Consider the following 19,459-nt stretch of genomic DNA (forward strand, 5'->3'; position numbering starts at 1 on the left):
AGATCAGTGTGTTGAATTCCAGATGGGGCTAACTGGGTCATGTATCTTTAGAATGGCTGATAAAGCTGGTCCCTGAGAGGTAGCCACCAATGTTCATGTACAAGGAGATAAAGAGTCTTGAGTAAGCAATAGGAATGGTCATACTGTTAATAATGTTAATTCATGTGCAGCCAGCAAACTTTATATTGTTTTAAAAAAATATATATATATTTTTATTTGCTTTTTTAAAACACAAACATAACAAGCATGTCACATGAAACCGTCCACCATACCCTACCCCCCCTCCACCCTCCTTCCCCAAAATCTCACAGGAAACACTACATATGGATACAGTGGTGCCCCACCTATCTCTACATTGCACACAGCCGTCCATGGTCTCCCCCGCATGTACAGGGACAACAGGGTGGCCTGTCCTTCTCTCACAATCCCCCGTCCAAACCATAATATCGTCTCCATTTACCCCACACTCTATTGAACTTCTTGGGGCATCCTCTAGCTTTGTATGTGACCCTCTCCGCTGCCATGTAGATATCCATGCCTCTTCTCCAGTCATCTAGTTGAGGAGGTATGGGAGCGCCCCAAGACCGAGCCACATCCCTCTTAGCCACCACCAAAGCCTGTGTAAAGAAAATTAAGAGTGGGCGGTTCAGATCCACTTCCTTTAGTATTCCCAACAGAACCAGTTTAGGCTCCACCGGGAGGGCCGTTTCCAGTGTTTCACTTAATTCACTTAATATCTTCGCCCAGTATTCCTGGATTACACGGCAGTCCCAAATGGTATGATAAAAGTCTCCCTTCACGCACCCACATGGACAGTTAGGGTCACTGGCTCTCCCCATCCGGTGAAATCGGTGTCTATCGTAATAGAGCCTATGGAGGATTTTAAATTGTATGAGCCAAAGCCGAGACTTTATCGCGACTTCCCTGGGGTGCATCAGGGCTGCTTCCCAATCAAGCATGTCCATCTCCCCCAGATTTAGTTCCCATGTTTCTTTCAGTTTCACCAGTCCGTCGGGCATATTGTTAATCAAAGTTTTATAGGTCAGGGAAACTAGTTTAGTCAAGACGTGCTCCTGCAGCAGACGGCCCTCAAGCGGGGCATACTCTGACAGGGGACATGTGAGCGCCATCTCCGCCTTCCATGCATGACGTACTTGTGCGTATTTCAAGTACTGAGTATGATGCAATCCGTAATCCACCCTCAATGCCTGGAAGGACTTCAAAGCTCCCCTTTTCAGCAAATCTTCCAGAACAGATATACCAATGTCATCCCATCTTTTAAACCCCTTCAATTTATGCCGTTCCTTTAGCCATGTGCAATGCCATATCTGGGTCTGTTTTGTCGGTTTGTGTGCCCAGCCTATCATCTTGGTCACCCTCTCCCATGTCTCCACAGTCACACGAGTTGCTGAGAGTAGTCTCTCCCTTCCCCTCCTCCATATATGTAGTGCAAACAGGTGCGTTGCGCCATTGTCCCTCTCTCCAATCTAGTGGGGTGATCCGCCGGGGCGCGAAGCCAGTCATTTATCGGCGATAAACATTCCGCCCAATAGTACGCCTCGATATTGGGTAAGGAGATCCCTCCATTATACTGGTTCCTCTGCATTGTCTCTAGGGCTATCCCGGGTTGTTTACCCAGCCAAAGCAATGACCAGAGCTCTTCTTTTATATCTGTAAAAACCTGTCGGGAGAGGGGGAAATACTCATTCTGAAGGGCGTACAGGAACCGTGGCATGGTTATAATTTTGAACATTGCTGCACGTCCCAGGATCTTGAGGGGAAGGGTTTTCCATCAGGCTGCGTCACTAGCGGAAGTTTGTAAGCACTCGCTGGATATTTCTCCGATACGAGATTGATCGGTCTTTCGTCACGTATATCCCCAAATATGTAAACCCCTCGCCCGTGACCCGAAGTGCGCCGGGCAGGGTAGGCCATACCTCCTCTCCCCTAGGGCTGTACAGGATTGACCTATGCCAATTTATCGTGTATCCAGAATGGGAGCCATAGCGGCCCAGCAAGGTGAATAGTCGTGGGATCGAGACAGCTGGGTGGGTGACATATAGGAGGATGTCATCCGCGTATCGATATTTTCTCCTCGACCATATCAATCCGGTCAGTATTAAACCCTTTTATCCCTATGTCAGGTCTTATCTCACACGCCACTATTTCTATACTATGGGCGAACAATAGCGGAGATAGAGGGCAGCCCTGCCGGGTCCCGGGTCCGCTGATTACACCCCATTGACCTTTACCCTCGCTCTTGGGTCAGTATAAAAAAAGGTTCACCCACTTCCTAAACTTGGGACCAAAGCCAAACTTAATCAATACTCCCTCCAGGAAGGGCAAGTGTACTGCGTTGAACGCTTTTTCGGCGTCCAAAGACAGGAACACATGGGGCTCCTAACGGTCACACACCTCCATCAGCCAGTTATGGGTTCTCCTCAAATTTAACCCGGTTGCCCTATCTGGCAGGAAGCCGGTCTGATCCAAGTGGACCGGATCTGGAGTCAAGCGTCTCAGCCACAGCGCCAGAATCGTCGCCATGAGTTTAACCTCCATGTTCAGAAGTGAGATGGGGCGGTAAGATACACATTCCTCAGGCGGCTTACCTTGTTTATAGATTGGTATAATTGTGGCCAAACATAGATCTGGAGGCAGCGTGCCCCCTTGAACGGCCCCCAAGAACAAGGCCAGCAGGTGATTAGTAAGTAGGTCTGCTGTTTTTTTAAAGAATTCTGCACGGAAACCGTTCGGACCAGGGGATTTCCCCGGGCGAAGTCTAGCTAAGGCCTCCCTAACCTCTGTGACTGTTATCTCTTCCTCCAGACTCGCCTGATCTTCATCAGCTAAAGTAGGGGTCTTAATGCTGTCCAAATACTGCCCTACATCCGCTGTCGAGCCTAGGTCTCTGGCCTTATAGAACTCCTCATAGTAGTCAGCGAATGTCTGAGATATCTGGGCATGGGACGGATGGCCAGGGCCTAATATGGCCTTGGCCATCCGTCACTTGTTCCACCTATCTCGCATCCTCCTCTTTACGACTCAACCACGCCAAGAGTTTCCCAGACTTATTCCCTACATCATACAATCTATGTAAGGTCGCCTGTGCCTGTGTTTTAGCTTCATCCGTCACCAGGGCCTTGTATTGTTGCTGTGTATCCACTAGAAGTCTAAGAGACTGCGCGGCACGATCTACCACATGCTGCCGCTCTTTTCCAAAATACTAGTTTCCAGGTTGTGTAGTTCATCCTCCGTTCTTCTCTTTTCCCACTCTAACCTGTTCTGGACTCTATCACGCATGACCGTCTTAAAAGCTTTCCAAATAATCACTCCTGACTGTACTGATCCTAAATTATCTGTGAAGTACACCTTTGCGTCCGCCCTAAATCCCTGCAGCAAGTCCTTATTCTGAAGGTCCCATGCCGTCAGTCGCCAGCTCCTGCCACCTGCGCTATGTCTCCTCCCTATTCTCACCAGAAAAGGCGAGTGGTCCGAGATTCCCCCCACTTGATATTCTGCCTTATCCTCAGTGCTAAGAGCATGGTGGAGAAAGAAGACATAATCCAATGTTGAATACACCTTGTGGGCCCCTGAGAAATAAGAATAAGTTCTAGCGTCTGGGTGGAGCCATCTTCAAGCATCCGTCAATCCTAGCATGTCAATCGTCCTCGCCAGTGGGGACAGTGCTTGGGCATCAGTCCGATCCTTTGACCTGTCTAATGGAGCGTACATAACATCATTGTAGTCCCCAACCACCACATGTAGTGTGTCTGGTGTGTTCGAATGGATATCAGCCAATCCAGCCAGGGTTCTAGCCTGGAGTTTTGGTGGTGCGTAGACAGACTATCGTGATCTTCCGACATCCCCATGTTCCCGTGATTCCCACATAAGTACCTTGCAGGTCCGTCCATTTTCGTGTGACTGCAAAAGGGGGGGGGGGGGATTTCTTAATCAGGATGGCAACCCCTTTAGAGCCAGACGTGTACCCCACATGGGCCAGAACCTTATACGCCCCCCTGGCCAGGAACCCGCATCGCGTACCGTGCAGGTGGGTCTCCGGTAGCAGGACTATGTCTAGGGCTACCCTCCTAACTTAGGACATAACTAACCCCCTTTTTATCGTATTACACAGGCCGTTCACGTCCCATGTAAGGGTTTTGACACAACCAGTGTCTTGCGCGGGCGTACGAGGGCTACACACCACAGCAGAAGACATCAGTCGTGACTCGCTCATGTAAAGGAAGGTGTCGGGTGCGTGGTATGCAGGTGTATGGACCGTTCTTGTTTGGGACATGCTTTAAAAAGTTAACTGTAAACCCTCCCAGCACTCATCCAAAACTTCCCCCCTTACCTCCCCGAAAGCAATGTAGATCCACCCCAGTATCTCCCCCCCTCCCCACCTCACTCTCCCCTCCAGTCCCATCGCCACCCAATAGACAGATAAAGCTTTTCGGGTGAAGGAGGTCTGTCGCCCAACCAATCTCAAACCCAAAATATGAGAAAGCCGCTCTAAACCTTTAAAAGAGGAACATGTAAAAAGGTAGAAGCAAGAGCAGGTAAGGACAAGAAAGAAATTTAGACCAAAAGAACAAAGCAAACAGGAGGGGGTGTCCAACTTGCGTGCTCCATGGCCACATAGTCAATACTCGGTCAGCCATTACTGTCCCATCTTCACGAATTGGAGTCCAGGGGGTCCCCCTGAGAAGCCCCCGTCCCTTGTGTAGTCTCCTGTTCCATATCGTTTATTGCTACTACCAGGGGATGCAGTGATTGCCCTTCCGATTCTTCTCCCTCGGATGAGGTACATCTAGGTTCTTCCTCCCCTTCTGATTGCGCTTTTTCTGCAAGGCAGTGGAACCGGGAACCCATCGGCCGATTAGAGTTATGGGAGGTAGTGCTCCACCGCCTTCGCCGTACGGATACGGATTTGCGGTTACAGCCAGGTTTCGGCTGCCGTGTCTCTGCCGCAATCTCTGTGGTTTTGGCGATCCTCTTGGGCCTTCCATGGGTCTCTCCATAACTGGTGCCTTTTGAACCCCAGAAGTGTGTCTTGTCAGCGGAGGGCGTCCCTCCAGCCACTGCCATGCCTCTTCTGGGTTTTGAAAAAAGTAAGTTTTCTCCTTGTATAACACTTTTAGCTTTGCAGGAAATAGGAGCATGTATTGGATGTGGAGGTCCCTAAGTTTAGCTTTAACCGAGTCGAAGGAGAGCCTCTGTCTCTGCACTTCCTAGCTGTAGTCCGGGAAAATCATTATTTGGGCATTTTCTAGGCAGATTTCCCCATGTTTTCTAGCTTCCCATAGAATCATCTCTGTCCAAAAAATTCAGAAAGCGAGCAATGACTGGCCGAGGTCTCGCTTCTGCCAGTGGCTTCGCCAGCAGCGCCCGATGCGCCCTTTCTATTATGAAACATGTCGAAAAAGTATCCTTTGGGAAAGTGCGTAGAAGCCAGGAGTGCAGGACCTCTGCCATGTTCGTGCCCTCGATTCCCTCCCTAAAGCCCACAAAGCGGAGGTTGTTGCGTCTCGCCCTGTTTTCTGCATCGTCCACCTTCCACAGCAGCAGCTTACAGGAGGACTGAAGGTCCTCCATACCTTTCTTCAAATCTTGTATGGTATCCTCAGCTTCCCCTAATCTAGTTTCTGATGCCGTCACTCGTTCTGCAAGATTTCGGAGGTCTTGCCGTAGGAGCGTCACTTCCGTGCCCACCTCTCTGATTTTGCTCTCCAGGGCTTGTTTGGCACCCATCAGAAGGGCTGTGTCCGAACGAGCACCTGAAGAGTCGGAGGGGGCGCCGTGGTGTAACAATCCAGTGTTCCCTGTCTGGGGGATTTAGGATCCTTGTCCTTCTTGCCCATGATGCTCTTTCCGCAGGCCACACACATGCAGGGACCACACTATCCAGGCGCCGTTCAGTATATCGCCGCGGCCTACCACTGTCTCAATACCCCTTCAGGCGATCCCTCCAGTCCCTGCCGCTCACCGGCCGCTGCGCAGGTCACTCAAGTATAGTCAGTAGTTGTGTCCCCACCCGAACAGGTGGGGGGGGGGGGGGGGGGGGGGAGAGAGAAACCAGGAGCGGGGGGCAAACAGGGAACTTCGCACCCCCAGCCAGGCAATCCCTGCAGGGTCCGCTAGAAATCACAGCAGGTTATGTCCAGTACGGCTTGCCAAGCGGCCTGCATCTCACGGGGCCCACACGGAGCAGGATACAAGTTGCTGCAGGCGGATTCGGCGCCCCCTCCAGTTGTGCTCTCCCACCTCGACTGTCCCACACAACTCTTGCCCCTGCACCTGTATCCGGAGGGAGGCGCAATATGGGCCCCTGAACCGAGCAGCGCCTTCCAATGCCTCCAGGAAACGGTCGGAGGCCGCCTATCACCACGACCTCTCCCGACTCAGGGACGGGGGGGGGGACGGAGGGGGGACAACGGGCCGCTTCAGGTCTCAGTTCGGGCCCGCAAGGAGACCTCCCAGTCTCACTCCACTCTCAGGGCCCAGGCTGCTTCCCCGCTACTTGACCAGGTGGGCAGACGGGGCGACCGCTTCGCGTTGTGTTTCGCCGCGGCCCTGGGTCCTTCAGAGCCCCACTGCTAGCGCCATTCTCCCAGGGGCCAGCCCTCACCTTCAGACACGGCAAGAGTCAGTCCGGCCGGTAGGCCAAATCCGGCGTCCGCTCCTCCTCTAGACCGCTCACCGGCTCCCCGGGGCCGATGCAGCGCACCGCTGGAGCCCCAGCTCACCTTCGCGATCCCAGCCGGTCAGGAGGGAAACGCAGCTCCACACCAGAGGCGGTCGGCAATCCACAGCATCTCCGGCAGCACCACAGCTCTGCTCAGCGCCCCAGCGGTGCCATCTTGGGTCCAGTTTCTCGGCCTCCGGTCCAGTCCTCGCCGCCTTGGAAACAGGGTCGCCTCAGCTTCCACTAAGCACTCGGTTAGCATTCTAAGGGTATGAATGACAGTGGCCAGTAAGGGTATGGCATTTGCCACTGCGGACAAACACAAATAACAAGGTATAATTTACCAAGTGCTGTAAGTAGCTCATATAAATTAAGGGGACTACACAAGAAATAGGTGTTTACAACATAATTTTGTAAGAAGCAGTTTTTTCCAGCAGGTTTGACAGTTCAAAATCAGTCAGGAAAAACATGGAATTCTAATCCCTTTGCAAACTCCTGCTTGCGATAAGTTTGAAATAAAACTAAGAATCCGATCATATATATATATTGCACTGCCTTCATGCAATGATAATGACAATTATTGGATTTATTTTCAAAAAAGACGTTTTTTATCTTAAACTGTACACATCTAAAGTAAAAAAAAGCTACAAGGAAACCAATTTCCAATAAGGATGTAATAATGCCAATTCCACGTTTGAGAAGCATAGTTCCAGTAGTTACATTTTATTATCTGATAAATAAAAATCATTAAAATGAATATAGAAATATTAATATAGCATTACACAACAACACATTAGTCATAATAAAAAAGAAAATATAATAGTTAACTAAAAGTGATTTGTAATTCGATAAAAATGTAACTCTAAAACATTATCTATCATTGTGCAAAGGCTGGTGCAAGTTAAGGCTAAAGTGCTGCAATGACAACAATCCATACTAAAATATTGGACAATGGATCAGCTTTGCTTGTTCCATTCAATACCACTGCTATTTGTTACAAATTACAAAATTACTAAAGTGTCATACAACTGATAGACTTTGCTTCTAATCATTTGTAAGTTCTTGCCAACACAAATTAGCTAGGAAGCCAGGTTAGAATAAAAACAGGATATGAAGACTTTTTAGAAAATCAGATCGTTTCACTAGAATTTGGCTTTGAAGGCCGAACTCCAATCGAATTTCCACATCACCAATGTTACTCAGGATCTTGAAAATACATTTGAAAGCTTTAAATTGGTCCAGTAGTTTGGCATCAAGACCTCGAAAAATTACCAATCCGTAGGCCAATAAAGGAGCCATCTTAGCTTTTTCTTGATTTTTACTAAATGCTCTTAGCTAGGACATGATAGCTTGTCACGCAGGTTTATAAAAACAAAGATAAGCGAAGCAGTTTTAGCCCTTAAGTTATTAAAATGGCCCTTAAACGGCACGCGGTCATCAAATGTGATGCATAGGTATTTCTAGGTCCCCACTGATTCAATTGTCACTACGCGTAATTTCCGTTCTTGGGGTACTGGTCTAAATCGGCCCATTGGCATTATTTTGGTTTTCTTTATGTTCATCTTGGAGCAGATGGCTGTTATGAAATTTTCAACCGACTATTCAGTTATGGTCCTGTTGGCGTGTGGCTCAGTAGTATGGTAGCGACTGCTTATTGCAAGCATTTTATATTACAACCTGCAAAACTGGGGCAGTGTGCATTTACATTATGCAGATTGAGAGGTAGATCAGCCATGAAGAGGTTAAAGAGACATGGCGTTAGCACGCAGCCTTGCTACAGGCCATTAAATGTGTTAAAACGTCAGATCAAGCAGTTGCCATCTCCCAACTTCAGCTGGACCCATGTATTAGTATATTCTAGTATTTCCATATCAAGAAGTTTATGCAGCACACCCCATGCTGCTAGCTTTGACCATAACAACTTACGTGGAACAGTGTGAAAGGCGGCTTTCAAATCAAAGCAGGTGTACATTATTTGCCTTTTGTAGGTTGCTCTCTTTGCCATGACAATAAATATGAGGTTGCTGATTGGCCTCTTAGGAATCCCGATTGGTAGACTAGTATTATGTTAGTTGATGCTGCACACTCCTAGAGGTCCTTAAGTAAACATGATGCAAAGACCTTCGGATCAACATCAGTTAAGGGAATAAGCCGATAGTTTGCTGGATTTGCTGGAGGGCCGTTCCTGCAAATGGGATGTAAAATACTCCCTTGCCATGATTCTAGGCCCAGTATAGTTGCTAAGATCTCACTGAATACTGGAGTCAACACTGGTGCCCAGAGCTCGGGACTGGATTTAAAAATGGGAATGGGAATGCCATTAGGACCTGGTGTTCCACTGGATCTGATCCCATTTAACAGGGTAATAATCATTTTCTCTTTTATTAGCTGTTAATGAAGTAATTTCTATCTAAGGACTTCTGCTCCTCAGAGTACGTTGGTTCAAATAATTTAATGTAGCACAGTCAATGCCCTGTAAGTAAGCTTTTGAAACACAGCTCACCATAAAAAAAGCGTCACACTACAGACGGTCCCCAGGAGATGGTATCCTAGATAGATGTAACAGGCAGCCTTAGAAAGTGGAATGATAGGAAAAACTATTATCTTTACAAATAGAATTCAAGTGGCATCAATCAACCTACAAAGGACATAAAGTGTACCATATGATTACACAGACAGTTGTATTTCAAGGTTATATCCCAACACCTAGAAGTTTATCAGAATGCTTTAGGCATAATGGGGTCGTACTGTCATTGTCGCGTTGTCAACAAAGGCAAAACAGGTTCCAGACAATAGCGTGCATTGAGGAGTCTGACTAATTGTCAAATGGGTTGCCTAAATTGAAGGAGTTATCACTAGGTTTTCAGATGGTATTGGCTAGCTTCAAGAGTGTTCGAAGTTACCCTGTGAGGTCCCTTCTGAAAACTATTGTTCATTGGGCTGCTCAGAGATACCAAGGGAGGTGCCCTTCTAAAACTACGGGTATTTGCGGTTATCATCCAACTCTTAAAGCATGTGGCCATGGGCAGATATCAACATCAAAGACACTCTAGCTGCCACTGCCACTTTAACACTGCTCTGCTGTGTTGGCCTGCTGCAAGCAGACTGCTGGGTTGCTAAGAGGGACTGCCACTTTGCACAGGGCAATGCTGGGTAGGCCTCCTGCCTCTGCAGTTAATTAGGAAAGAACCTGCCCTCTACATCCAATTTCCCAAGGAGCTCCAAGGGCTTGCTCCCAGTTCTCCTAGAGGTCTCCGAGACATCAAGACGTCCTGTTCCCACTTTTCGGTAACTCTGTGACTAGCCCCCAGCGTTCCTCGCCACTCGAGGTGCCTGTATTAGAATTGGGACGGCTGATGGACTGAGTGTGCCACTTCGTTCAGACCCCTGCACCATCATATCTCAAGTGATCCTGCCGTTATCTGCTGCCCGGGCGCTCTCTCTTGAGTGCCAAGGAAGGAAACCCCCATGTGGTTCGCACACCAAGTATCAGCGCTGCACCGGTATGACTCGCACAAACCACAGGAGAGGGGACTGTGATTTAGGCAGCCGCCCACCACGCGTTACAACCAGTGTTCCCTCTAATTATTTTTGTTTGTGCAGCAGTGAACTGTTTGTGTGCGCACATTTCTTGTTTGTGTGCGCAACTGAGTGATACTAGCAAAACTGATAGTACTTTCTATTGAGACTAGAAAGGACACCTAAACAGAAATTAAAAAATGTAGGAGTAAATTGAAAGCACATTTCCCTGCTAAATTGTTTAACAAGCATTGGCAATCCCAATAGGTCTGGCTTTAATGTACTCACCCCGCATAGATGCACTCATAAATGCACTGAAACTCTGCATTCAAGCACATTAGTCACTGTACACATACACAAACACAGACTACTCTCACACAGACCCGACTCACCTTACACTCACACATGCACACCACTCATTTGATACCATGGAAGCAATCTCTTCACCCTGAACTCCCAATGCATACAACTCACCCTGCACTCACATTGCTCACACTGCACTCATACAAGCAAACTGTTCATTTTGTACTCACAAAGGTAGACCTCAACCCAACATTCACAATACACACTATTCAACCTGCACTCACAATACACTTTGCTTACAGACTAAACACATCTTATTCTCACACAGTCAGACTGCTTACCCTGCAAGAGTACGTCATTTGGGGTAGTCCGGAGTACAAGCTATGATCTCTAGCTTGCTCCCTGCTACCCCGGACACTTCCTTTGTGACTCCTGGCCTTATAGGAGGGGAAACATTTGCCTTCTCGGAGGCCAGGGGTCGCAAAGGAAGTGCCAGAAGTAGCAGGGAGCAAGCTAGGAATCCTTCCTCCCTTGTATCATGACTAGTGTAACGGGGAGACACCACTTCTCAACACTGTCACTCTAGTACCATGCTGAAACCCATTCCTAGACCAATGTTTCTCTGCAACCAAGGCACATAAAAATATAACACTGTGCTGTCTGCAGCAAGCATGGGATCCTCTATGAAGCGGGGGAAACCGAGAGACTAGTGGGAAGAAGGAATGGCCAGAATGCAGATTCAAAACACATCAGACAAGCATGCCACTGTTTGGGGCAACTCAACAGAGAAATTGTGCACCAGATAGGTAGGGAATCATACATGTATTTGTGAAACCTGTCTTTATCCAAGAGTTTGTTGACGCTATAATACAAATGCTTGTTTCCCAAGTCAATGGTTCACTACTCTTCTCACTTTATTTATTTTCCTTAGGGGTCTTATTTTTAACAACTACTTGGATTTACTTCTGATCCTATTCACCAATCTTGATCTTGATAACCGTCTTTGAGTAATTGTTTTATGTACAGGTGTGGGAGCCACAGAAAGCTCAAGCTAGGCTCAAGTCTGAAGCCTGGCTCAGTTCAAGTTCCTATTGGAACCTCAAGCCCCGTAATGAGCCATGTCTTCATGAACAAGGTTCGACTCTCTGTGCTGGCTCAACATATTTGATTATGTGCAAGTCACTTAATTTCCCTGTGCTAATAAACAATAAATGTTAACTTGTGCTCATATAAAGCGCTCCCATACATTTAGGTTGAGATCGCGCTGTATAAGAACGGCAGAAAAATGCATAAAAAGATAAAAACAAATACTTAACATAAGGAAAGACAAATGGATACCCACTTATTGGCTGAATTTTACAAAGTGAACCAGAAAACTTGGATAAATCGCGGCTTACCCTCCAAAATTGTGTGATTTTAGGCAAATATCTTATTTACACTAACTTTTTTCTTCTTTTTTGCATATGAAAACACTTTCAAATATGTGAGTCCAGACTACCAGTTGTACAGAAATATATTTGGTTTGATTTAATAGACTGTTTCTCTATTATAATCTTACCCACTTACAGGGGTTACAAAACAAATTCTTGCCTCTTAGTCCACTAAATGTTCATGTTTGAAAACAATCACTTTTAACATACTTCTCAGTGCAGTGCTATAATGTGACTTTTATTTCAAAGGTTCCACATGTTAAAGAAGTATAAGTTTTGAATGTTGATGAGGCATTACAAGAATAACGTTGCGGAGAAATCACGAGGGATTACAAGAAGAGGTGTGCAGTGTTCAAACCGCATATAGAGAAGAATAAGGTGGCTCATTTAGTTTACATTAAGAATGTAATCAGCGAAATGTATGTTCCACCTAGCTGTGGTGTCTATGCAGATTATTTTATGAGCATTACATTAAGCAGCACTCTTTCCCTTTTCATCTCTGCATTTCTCTACCTCCCCGAAATAAGTTAGCTTGAACAAAACACTGTTTACTTGGAAAATCTGGGGCTTTTATCGTCATCGCATTCAAATACAAGCTTGCCAATATAGTTTTACCAAAACAGCTTGTTTTTTTTGCTGTACTTTCATTTTACAAATTGCAGTATCAACACAATCGTTCCTACTTTTTACTATTGTAAAGTGTGTATAACTTACGGCCTGCTGACCGAGTTTCAAAAACAGTTCATCTAAGATTGTGGAGGGACAGGGGAGACGCATCTTAAACAATTAAAGTCAGAAAGGAGGAAACATATCAAGGGCCTCTCTTTGCCTTCATTAGCACTATAGCAGCTCATTATGAGCCGTTCTGCCAGCAGGAGATCTGTTTGTTTTGCGCGCTACTTAAGCCTCCTTGCTTGGTGAAAAAGCTTCTGTGCGCGGCCACCCAGGCGCGCAGCTTAGAGGGAACATAGGTTACAACCAAGATCAAAGTACTGGTCCAGAGACCTGCGGGGCCCGACTGCCGCAAACAATCATTCAGTACCGGCGGGACCACAGAGCCTCGTAGAGAAGTGCACAGGCACTTCTAACGCTGTGTCGATCTCCTTGTTCGGGACTTCGTCCAGTCCTAGCGAGACAGTAACAACAACTAGAGGAGTGCACTGGTACTTCTAATATCACATCCACTGATTAAGAATTCAGCCAAGCCCTGCAGCAGTATTCCATTAACTGCCTGGTGCGTTTTCCCCGTTGCCCAGAGCGGTACTGAGGACCAATAAGTAAGTAAGTAATTATTTTTATTGTATGATTACCTAAAATCATTTACCAATACAGTGTGGATTACGTCATAAAATAAACACCTGATAATAAAAGATCTATAAAATTGTTAAAATATTTGTGACCCACATAAAATTTAAGAACGTCCAAAAGTCCATCAGCAAAATGATATGGGTACAGCAGATAGCTCAAAGTTATTTTGTGTAGCAAAAGCAGTAAGGCATCACCAGGCAAAGCTGAAAGGCATAGGTACTTGAACATGCGATATTGTGCCATGCAAGCAGGAACATAAATGTTGTATACGTAAGCATCCATCAGCAGATTGCAAATATTAGTCCAGGGTTACTTTAAAACCCTCTGTACTTTGCACCCAGACCATTCGTGCGTGTTTCACAAAGAAATTCATGCCTAATTGGTAAGCCTGGTGCATATAAATGTCGGAGAGAGTATGCATAGGACATATGTCGCCAAGTTCTAACCAACTGGAATATTGTGAAAGACATGACACTAATTAAAAACAATACTCCTCCCAAAAAATAAAATATGAAATGGGAAAGTGGTACAGGCAAACACATACAACTGTATGACACATTATTTGTGCAGTAGTCCACACTAGGAAAATTCCCTAGAAATGAAGAAGCCGCTGGGTGTAAGGACAACTGACGCCCGGGGCCATCAGATAGTTCGACCTTAATAGGTGATCCTAAGGTGCAAGGTACATGTATAAAATCATTTGGTGCCAATGTTACTGCAAGAATAGATGATCAGCAGTTTATTTATTTTTTCCCTTTCGTCTTTGATTCTTGTTCGCAGGATCCTTCCATCTGCCGCATAGAACTTGCCAATTTGTGCAAGGGCCATCGGCACAGTGGTAGTGTAAATGACCACTAGGGCCTACTTGCATGATCTTACGCCATTTTTTTTTTTCACAACAATTTTATTGATAAAGATGAGCATATGAAATAGAGTGGTACCCCACAGTCAGGATGGTACCACCAACATACCGATACAATCATGAAATAGGACTGAGTGTCCAGTCGAGGAACCAATGTAACTCAAGGATACAAAGAAACATTTTCCCCTTCTTTATCTTTTCGGTTACCTACCCACCCAACTCCCAGAGCCCTCCCCGGAACCCGCCCTAACCCCATGCATGTGTGTACGTACTGTGCCGATGCAAAGTTCTGATGTGGCAATTGCGTGTGTGGGAAACGGGGTCGCCGGGCCACATGGGGCTAAAGGTCTTCCTCCTGTTCCGCCGGGGGGTCCAGTGTCAAGCCCCTGTAGTCCGCCCACCTCCTCCATACCTTAAAGTGCTTACGGGGGCATCCCCGTGCTTCAAAGATCGGTCTCTCCAGACCCATACAGAAGTCCATGCCAGCCTTCCATGCACTCAGGGGGGGGGGGGGCCTCACATCTTTCCATGCTCGGGCTAGGTCTCTTTTGGCTACCACTAGCCCCAGGAGGAGCAGGTGCCTCTTGTAGATATTGCCACCAACCCCCTCCAGGATGTGCAGTAGGCCCAGACGGTGAGTACGGGGGAGGGTCCAGCCCAGCACCTCCGACAGGCAGCCCCATACACCCCTCCAGAAGCCAACCAGTCTGGGGCACGACCATACTGTGTGGAGCAACGTACCCATCTCCACCCCACATCGCAGACACTCCGGGGACTCAATCAGTCCTGCCTTCCACAGACGCTCACGTGTATAGTAGGCTCTATGAAGAATTTTAAATTGTATGAGTCGAAACCGTATTGCAATAGCCGCTCCCCTCGGGGATTCCAAGGCCTCTCGCCAATCATCTTCATCTAACTGACCGATATCAACCTCCCAGGCCGTCTTCAGTGGAAGAAGGGTGGAGGAGCAATGGGTGATCATTGTCTGGTAGATGCGTGAAACTTTTTTATCTCCAAGGTCACCCATAAAGACCTTCGCTTCAATCGGGCTAAATTCCGGGAGTGAGTCAAGGTTGGCAAGACTGGGCATCAGTGCATGCCGGAATTGTAGGTATCGAAATAATTGAGATTGGGGCATATCGAATTCGGTACTAAGGGCCTGGAAAGACTTGAGCGTCGTCCCGGACATCACATGGCCCAGCTGTGAGATACCGATTGCGTCCCAGCCATCGAAGCCAGATAGATTAGACAGTTCGGGCAGCATGCCGTTACGCCACAGGGGCGTTTCCGCGGTCAGTCTGCCCCACCAGCCCATGCGACGCAAGGCCTGGCGCCACACTGCAAAGACAAGTCGAGTAACCCTCGGCAGCGAGCGACGCAGTCGGGGTGAGTAGAGGATGGTGTGGAGCGAGTTATCGCCCATCAAAGCACGTTCCAGGGCATAGGCTGGATCCCCACCGTCACCATACCACCATTCATTCAGAATGAGAAGATGCGCGGCTTGATAATACGACTGTAAATCTGATGTGGCCAAGCCCCCACAGTAGGTGGACAAAAAACACGTACGTAGCGCCACTCTGGCGGCACCCCCAGCCCAAAGAAAGCGGCCCAACACTGAGTTGACCTGCCTAAACCATTGAGGCGGGATAGGATACTGATGATTTTGTAGTTGATATAGGAGGCGCGGTAGTGCCACCATCTTGAAAATAGCGGATCGGCCAAAGATTGACAGGGGCATCCGAGACCAAGTCTTGACATCCGTCTGTACCCGCTCCCAGACGAGCATTAGATTACGTTCCCAGGCAGTGTCCGCCGAGTCCGAAAGAAACACTCCAAGGTACTTCAGACCGGTCGTAGCCACTCGCAACCCCGAAGCCCAGGGATCCGTCACCGTGCCTCCTTCCAGTACCCACAACGTGGATTTATGTAGATTCAGATATAAGCCTGAAGCCTCCCCAAACAGTTGCATAACCTCTAGGACACGCGGGCCCGAGCGCTGCAAGTCGGTAAGGAAGAAGAGGACATCGTCCGCGTATAACGCAATCCTATCCGACAGGGTGGCATTCCACTGAAAGCCCCGTATCAGCGCATCCTGGCGCACTCTGGCAGCTAGGGGCTCCATGGCCAGCGCAAATAAATAGGGGGAAAGAGGGCACCCCTGTCTGGTCCCACGGCCAATGGGGAACATCTCCGACACTGCCCCGGCGACCCGCACCGAGGCTGTGATGTCTGTATAAAGGAGTTTGACGTATGACAGGAAAACTGGGCCCAGGTTAAGACCACGCAGTAATGCAAATAGGTACGACCAGCTAACAGAGTCGAAGGCCTTGTTGATGTCGGCCAGCAACAACGCCGCCTGGTCCCCCAAGACCCCAACAGCGTCGATCGCCGCCTGCGCGCGTCGGATATTATGTCGCATTGCCCTGTGAGGCATAAAACCTGCTCGGTCCGAATGGACCAAGTCCGTGATATGTGGAGCCAGACGGTTTGCCAGGGCCTTGGCCAAAATCTTGGCTTCAACATTAATTAATGAGATGGGTCTATACGAGTCATGGCTATCAGGGGGTCTGCCCGGCTTCAAAAAGACCACAATTTCCACATGGCGCCAGTCCGGGGGCAATACCCTCCGTGTACGTGCCACCTCAAGCACCCGGCGATAATGAGATCCGAGCTGCACATGAAATTTTTTGAAAAATTCACACGGGTAGCCATTGGGGCCAGGGGCCTTACCAGTATTGAGTTGCCCCAGTGCATCTCCCAGCTCTTCGGCTGTGAGGGGTGCATCCAGGACCGTCCTGGTCTCATCTGAAACCGGTACAGGCGGCAACTCTGCGAGAAAACGAGCTAAGTCGCCTTCAGACAATTGGTCGCGTGGAGCATATTGGGCTGTATAGTACGTGGCGAAGCTCGCCGCCAATTCGTTTGGGTCGGTCAGGACCTCCCCAGCGCCATTCGTGAGACCCGGCAGCAGGAGGGGTTGGAAGTTGTGTTGGCACAGTCTATGGAGCATTGAACATGACTTGTCCCCCCATTGGTATACCCGACTTCTGGTGGCCAGCCATGCCTGTTTGGCTTCATCCATCAAGAGGGACGCGTATGTTCGTTGTGCCTGCAGAAGCAGCCGTATCCCGACTTCATCACCTCCCTCGCGGCTTTCCCGCTCCAGGGTCGCCACTCGCGCAGCCGCCTCTGTAGTCTGTTCTCGACGCTTCCGACGGGCCGCCGAGCACCATGCGATATCTACCCCCCGTATGGTAGGCTTCATAGCCTCCCACACCACTCCTACATCAGCACCCTCTACCAGGTTTTCTCGCCAGTAATGGTCAATGGTTTCTCGCAGGTGTTTAGTATATGCCGGTTGCAGGAGATGCCACGAGGACATCCTCCATCTAAACGGCTGCCGTCTCCGGAGGAGTTCTACTCTAACTGAGACGGGGGAATGGTCGGATAGGCCCCTCGGCAAGATGTCAGCGCCCTTTACCCTATACAAACATTCCCTAGGCACAAACACACAATCTAGCCTCGAGAATGAGCCGTGTACAGCTGAAACATAAGTATATTCTCGGGCTGCAGGGTGCATATGTCGCCAAGTATCTACCCAGCCCAACCCCTCACTCATTGCATGCAATCTGGTGGGTGGAGGGGAAGGAGGGGGATCACAGTCCCCTCAAGGCGCCTTCGGCGATCTACACATATATCCATCACATCATTCCAATCTCCCCCAACCACAGCCAGCGATCCGGAGATGTCCTCCCACACTGCAAACAACCTCTCGGCCAGGGCCCACTGTAGGGGGGGGGGGGGGCGTAAACACTGCCAAATACCACAGATTCCGTGCCCATCATGCCCTTAACAAACAGGTAGCGACCCTGCGGATCCACCCACTGCTTCTCATGGACGTACGCCACCCTGCGGTGAATCAATATGGCCACTCCCCTGGACCCCCTGGAAAATCCCGCATGGAAAACCTGTTGATAACCAAACCTCTGCAGGCCCAGAGTCTTTGTGCCCATCATGTGAGTTTCTTGAAGCAAAAGTACATCTGCAGCTTCTTTCTTCCCCCAGCGTAACACAGCCCCGCGTTTAATTTTGTCTAATAAACCCCTGACATTCCATGTAACCACCCGCATAGAGTCTTCAGGGCGTCTATGAGTCGATTCAGCCATGGTCCATTAAGATCCACCATACGAGCCCTCCATTCCCGCGCCACCCACCGCACACCACATGGAACATTATTGCGACACACACATGCATACTACTGTCTACCCCAAAAAGGAAAAAACCCACCAACCCTTCAGTCCCACAGCCCCAAACAGTCCCCATCCCCAACTCAGCGGCCACATCCCCGACTGCCCACATCCCGCCTCCCCCCGCCCTATACCTCAATGAACAATGAAGTACCTGTCGCGGCATGGGTGGTCTCGAGACCAAAACATAGGGCCCGGGCCCACCCATACCAATGGATCCCAACATCCCCAAAAAGGAACAGTAAATTCACCCCCCCTCCCTCAGTGTCCCTCTCTCTAATGGGAGAGTGGTAGCCCCTATCACGTAGTCCCCGAACCCCCACCCCACAACCCTATCCACGATCAGGAGACAGAAGTAGTACAGTCCCAGGGCAGCAACATAGCCAGGTAATCAATGGGTCTCAGGCGACCTGGCGAGCCCAACCAGAATTCACAGCATTAACAGCAGAAGAGGGGAGCCGAGGCCCCGGAGTCTTCAGGGATCTGTGCCAGATTGTTCCGAATCCTCGGTTCTACCATTGTCCTGTGTGCCATCGACCGAGGCCGCGCGCTTGCGCGAGTTGGAGCGTTTGTTCCGACCATTCTTCGTCGTCCGGTTTCTCTGTGCCCGTGGGGACCCCTCAGGAGAGCCTGAATTGAGCCCTGGTTGAGAATTCGGTCTGAGCCGCACCGTTTCATCTGTCCATTTGAAAAGGTCCTCCGGGGTATCAAAGAACAGTGTCTGTGATTGGAAGATCACCCTCAGGCGCGCCGGGTACAACAGGGAATATTGGAGCTTAAGGCCTCTCAACTTTGCCTTGGCGGCCATGAAAGAATGACGCTGCTGTTGCACAAGTTTAGTATAGTCAGGGAAAATCATGATCTTACTGTTTTCATAGAGGAGGGCTTCCTTGGTTCTAGCTTCCCTCAGTATGGCGTCCCTGTCGTGATAATTCAGCAGTCTAGCGATTACCGCCCTAGGCCGCTCGCCCTCAGGTGGCCTTTGCGTCAAGGCGCGGTGCGCTCTTTCAATAATGAAGCAAGCAGATAGTGTCTCTGGGGGCATCCAGGACTCCAGCCACTGCGTGAGGAATTGTTCCATGTTGCCTTTTTCACAGCGCTCCGGAAA

General features: G+C 48.8%; 1 protein-coding gene across 2 annotated transcripts in view; it reads right to left on the reverse strand.

Annotated features, from left to right (window-relative positions):
• Positions 1–19,459, reverse strand: part of HROB (homologous recombination factor with OB-fold) — a 153,357-nt gene that overhangs the window by 122,873 nt on the left and 11,025 nt on the right. The gene's annotated exons all lie outside the window — the stretch shown is intronic.

The sequence above is a fragment of the Lissotriton helveticus genome, chromosome 5_1 (genome assembly GCF_964261635.1).
Source record: "Lissotriton helveticus chromosome 5_1, aLisHel1.1, whole genome shotgun sequence".
NCBI lineage: Eukaryota > Metazoa > Chordata > Amphibia > Caudata > Salamandridae > Lissotriton > Lissotriton helveticus.